The following is a 6000-nucleotide window of genomic DNA, read 5'->3' as shown; positions in this document are numbered from 1 at the left end:
TAAGGGGCAGGGCCACCTAGTGACATCACCTGGTGACACTGCCCCCTTGTGACCTCACCGACTGGTAACACAAATCTGAGTGTTCAACTTAACTAAGTAAACAATCTCTACCCCTTAAAAACCCAATTAAGAAATAGGCACCAGAATAGTGCTTTTCTTCAAAATGCTGATATTAGATCTACATTAGACATTAGATTTCTAAGAATACAATGGGGTAGGTTTACCAAAGGAGTAAAGGCTGTTCACTGTGCAAATTGTATGTTTATCTAGTTTAGCAAATAAGGTGAAGTTGTATTCACATTGAATACTAAAAATACCAAAAATATTGAAGGATAATTTCACCTTAAGAAACAAGTTACATGTTACACCTATATTTAGGTTGTAACATGTAACATATTCCAGCTCCTGCCCACTGCTTCCCCTGATCCCCTGCCCTTGTCACATCGGGCAGACATTTAAAAAGAGTGTGTTTAAAATCTCTGCGGCCAAGTCATTCATTCACATGGATCTGTGAATGACTAAACTATAAATCCCATCTGCCACCGCGGCAGCAGACTTGTAGTCCTCAATGAAATATGAGTGTGCTGATCACCCTTTCTCCAGCTTTCTAACTGAAAGCCTGTATGGAGGTATGAACAGAAAACTGGAGGACATGTCTGATATTGTATACCCACAATCCAGTGATCACGGGTGCAATGATTTGTAGGCTGCTGTAGAAAAAAATATTGATTGCACATTTTTAATAACGGACTTTGTAAAAAAAACTGTGTTCTGTTTTTATTTATTAACACTGTTTTAGGCGAATGAGTAGAAGTACAGTGTACCCCATACTCATTCACATAGGGTGGGTAGCATGGATCTGGGGGCCCCCTTGTTAAAGGGGCTTCTAGATTCTGATAAGCCCCCTGCCCGCAGACCCCCACAACCTCTGCCCTTGGGTTTTCAGGAAAAGGCCCTTGTCCCCATCAACACGGGCAGGGCCGTCTTTAAGGCAGGGCAAAAGGGGCAGCTGCCCTGGGCCCTGTCATTGTTGTGGGGCCCAAAGCAGCTGCCTCATATCTGCCAACTATCCCAGTTTAAATTCCCTTGAAGTTTTAGTCCCGTGCTGTGTCCCGATATCTCAGTGTGAATTGCTGCTACAAATGCTGCCCAGCTCTACCCTATTGTTTTTGTACAAATGACCCACCTGCAGACCCTGTGTTTACATGTAAATGACTGGTATTCATATGTAAATAGCTGCATCTGGCAGCATAAATATGTAAATAAAGGTGGCATTCATATATCATGCCCCCCTGCAGTGAGGAGATGATGTGCTGTAACCTATAGCAACCAATCAGTGAGCAGTATTACTGTACAGTAATCTCTAGCAACCAATCAACAAGCAGAAATCAAGTGCTATAATATCTAGCAACTAATCAGTGACCCATAATGTGTGCTGTAACCTCTAGCAACCAGTCAGTGAGTGGAAATGATACAATGTAACCTCTAGTAACCAGTCAGTGAGCGGTAATGATACAATGTAGCCTCTAGCAACCAGTCAGTGAGTGGTAATGACAGACTGTAAGCTCTGGCAACCAATTGCAATCGCTACCTGATCTGATTCAGTAAACTGATTTTAAGTCTAGCTGCTAATTATTGTATGTCTCAGAGCAGGTGGAGAGCAAAATTGTCTGGGAGGTGCGGGACGTTTGCCCAGGGTCCAATCAATATTAAAGATGGCCCTGAACATGAGGACAAGGTGCTTTGAGGTGGAGCAGAGCCCCCCTGACCAAAAGCACCCAACCCCCATGTTGAGAGCATGTGGCCTAAAATGGTTCAGGAGGGGGTGAGCTCACTCATCCTCCGACTATCCTGACCTGCTTGGATAAGGGTCTGGTATGGATTTTGGGTGGGATCCCAAGCCATTATTTTTTTTTTATTTTAGTGTAGGGTTCACCCCTCAAGATTTACACCAGACTCAAAGGGCCTGCTATTGTTGGATCAAAGTCAGATCCCGTTCATTGAAGTCACATGTAAGTTGGACATTTGTAATGATAGGTGCATTGGGTGGCTTCACAAAAGAAATAGAGCATGTTCCCTTTGTAAAGCATGTATTAATATTTCCAGGTGAATATTTACCTGTCTTAGCAAATGAGTGGTAGCTGTGTTTACTTCTGGACAACTTCCGATCCAACCTTGCCCTATTACTTCACGTCTGACGTCCATGTGACTTCAGTGTTCATTCATAGGTCTAATTGTTAGACCACTTGACCTTTTTTCTGCTGTTTCTAAGTGCTAGTTATACTAATTTTACTTGTCACTTAGTGCTGGAACCTTTCTTCACTTGGTTGCTACTACCATGAGACATGCTAAGCCAAAAAGTGAAATTATAATATTAACTATACTATTAAATATTACCATTAACTACATTTTTCGTTAGTATACTATTAACCTCCCTGGCGGTACGATTATGTCGGATTTTAGGTGTTGAAAGCGGTACAATGTTTTGCATTGAAATTTGGCGTTTTATATTGTAGGCCTGCAATCCTTAGGATTAACTTACTTAAATCTGTCCAAACCAGTCTAGTAGACATCCCGGGTATGATAACATTTGAAAAACAAAATCATAAATTAAAATATAATAAATAACTATAAATAATTATACCAAAAAATAATATAATAATAATAAAAAATATTCAATAATGTAATCAAATCAAAAACACAGAAATTTGCACAGTTGCAGAATTGTCACTGTCATTACTTTTCAGTATTTGATGACGGATCTCCCCACAAATCACTATTGCTCAATTCTGTGAGTGATTTTAATTTAATATCACTGTTTTATAGCTGGTCTAAAACCACTTTTGATGTAAAGGGACGGTTTTGGTTGCTATGGACAATCTCCAGTTTCCAGGCAGAAAGAACAGTATTTATAATATAAAACTACATGCAGGGCACTGGAGAAACCACTAGGGGATATGAAATAATTACATACAGCAATGTAATCTCTAAGATTACATTATACTGTATGTAATGTGTGTGTTTCACTTTTTGAATTTGGCGCAGTTCTCCATCCCCGTGTGCCTCAACGCTCGCAGGGGACGGAGCCCGGCTCCATGATAGATCGAGTGGAGGACAAGCCGCTTGCACTGGGGGGAGACATCGCTGGATCCAGGGGACAAGGTAACCATACCCATCCTGGATCCTGCAATGCGATCCCGAGTCTGCCTCGGGGTTACCGTTAATGGTTCTGAATTTTCACCCCGAGCCAGACTCGGGAATACCGCCAGGGGGGTTAACTGTCAGTGAAAATAATTGTATATACATTTATAACATTATTTATAATAATACATCGTATTATATACACATATAATATACACTCATTGTATATTACAAACATGATATATTAATCCTCTGGTAATAAAATAATATTAATCATTTGAGCTCATGAAGGTTTTACTCCCTTCACGACCAGGGCATTTTTTGCTATTCAGCACTGTGCTACTTTAACTGGCAATTGCTTGGACATGCAACACTGTACGCAAATTACATTTTGTTCACACAAATAGAGCTTTCTATTGGTGGTATTTAATTACCACTGGGATTTTTATTTTTTTACGAAAAAAGACTGAAAATTTTGAAAAAGAACTGAAAACACAGCCATTAACATCTAAACTGCTGGTAACAAAAGCCTATGGCACCTGATCAGAGCATATGGCTCTAATCAGTTGCTTAAAAAAAAAATACCCCACCGCTGTAATTCGGGCACCTGAATAGGGGGTGGCAGCGGCGGCCATAGATAGATTCATGCAATGCATGAATCTATCTATTGATAATAGAGGGGGTGGCTGGAGAGAGGGAGCGGCGCCCGAGCTCCCTTTTGGACAAACCGCCACTCACTGCAAGCATACACAGGGTGCCGTGAAGAGGTCTTGCAGCTTACACATGTGTTTGCAAATGCGTGCTAACTAAACCCCTGTTTTTAACGCAGACTGTTGGACTGATTTATTTTGCATTCTATTTCACTCAGTGAAGTTTCCAGGGGAGTCAGCAGCCACATTTATACCTAAGCACAGAATTATATATATATATATATATATATATATATCTATATAAATATATATATACTGACACTGTACTAATGACATTTGTTGGGAAAGGGTATCTAGAGGCAAACAAATGGCTCCTGCTCCCACCTATAACTGACCTTCACAACAAGGAGCACATGGAAGGGCTAACACATAAAAGACAAAAAACAAACAGGGGGATTTAGAGGGATTGGGCTGCCTCCAGGCCCATCTGCCCTTCATCTATCCATTGAATGCATGTGTTCCCATTGTGGAGACGCTCATAAATTCAGTAGTGTTTTTGGGCTGCAAGCAGTGGCGGCTGGTCCTCAAAATTTTTGGGGGAGCAAACAAACTGAAAAAAAACATCAATCACAGCCCATCAAAGGCAGCCACTGTGCCCATCAATTACTGCCACTGTGCCATCAAATGTAGCCACTGTGCCCATCAATTGCTGCCACTGTGCCATCAAACGCAGCCACTGTGCCCATCAATTTCCACCACTGTGCCATCAAACGCAGCCACTGTGCCATCAAACGCAGCCACTGTGCCATCAATCGCAGCCACTGTACCATCAACCGTCGCCACTGTGCCCATCAATTGCGCCACTGTGCCATCAAACGCAGCCGCTGTGCCCATCGATTGCCACCACTGTGCCATCAAATGCAGCCACTGTGTCCATCAATTGCTGCCACTGTGCCTTCAAACACAGCCACTGTGCCATATCAAATGCTCCCACTGTGCCCATCAAATGCTTCCACTGAGCCATCAAACGCAGTCACTGTGAACATCAATTTCTGCCACTGTGCCATCAAATGCTGCCAGTGTGCCTGCCCGCCATCTGCCCGGCACTTACCCTGTCTCTCAGTGGGGCAGCGGGTGACGGCGGCGAGCGGTGTCCTCCATGTTTGACGATGCCCCTCAGTGCTCCTTGATGTCTTCTTCCGTTCTCTCTTCCCGTCCTCTGCTATGATTAGACGCCTCCAATTCTGTTTTTGTCTTTTATGCATTTGCCCTTCCATGTGCTCCTTGCTGTGAAGGCCAGTTATAGATGGAGGCAGGGGCCATCTGTTTGTTACTGGTGTAAATATGGTCCAGGGACATACTGGGCACCTTTGCTGCCACTGTGCTACGTGCTGGATGTCCCATGTGCTCCTATTCTTTTAAGGGGGATTGAGCCTCCAGACCCACATGCTCCTCATCTATACACTGAATGCATGTGCTTCCATTGTGGAGACGCTCATAAATTCAGTATCGTATAGGACTGCAAGCATACACAGGGTGCCGTGAAGAGACCTTGTAGCTAATGTGCGTTAGCAAATGCGTGCTGACTAAGCCCCTATTTTTAACGCAGACTGTTGGACAGGTTAATATGGTTGGTAAGCAGACTGGTTGATGAGTTGAGCTTTTTGTATTTATTATCTAGGGTCAATCAAGGGGTTAACTGTGTACCTAACTATGTGTAATATGTGCTGCTTTTAATTTACTATCTGCCCTTTTTTTCTTCCTGCCTTTTCAGGGAAAAGAAGCAGCCAGATCGTTGTTCCTTCAGTGTGTTTGTAAACACAGAACTATGTGTGCTTGGACACAGCTGATCAGGCTGCTTTTAGCCAAAATCATTGGCTTAATGTGGTTCTAAAGACTAAACATGTTTTACCTTAATGCATTCCTTGCATTAAGGCAAAAAATGTTGAGGTATCAGCATCCCCCCTCACCCCCCCTCTTTTTACTTACCTGAGCCCTCATTCCATCCAGTGTCGTGCACATCTGTATGTCTTCTCTCCCTTCACTCCCAGATCTCACTGGCTTTGTGGGGGCACGAGGAGCCATTGGTGCCAGTGCTGTCAATCAAAGCCAGCGATGAACAGCTAGAGGGCGGGGGCGAGTCCTGCTGCCTGAGTCAATGGATGCATCAGCGGGGCTCGGGAGCGAGCATGCATGAGTGCCCCATGGG

Source organism: Lithobates pipiens, unplaced genomic scaffold (assembly GCF_037356315.1).
Source record: "Lithobates pipiens isolate NorthernLeopardFrog02 unplaced genomic scaffold, aLitPip1_a1.2 Scaffold_16, whole genome shotgun sequence".
In the NCBI taxonomy this organism is placed as follows: domain Eukaryota; kingdom Metazoa; phylum Chordata; class Amphibia; order Anura; family Ranidae; genus Lithobates; species Lithobates pipiens.
This window is presented reverse-complemented; position numbering follows the sequence as displayed.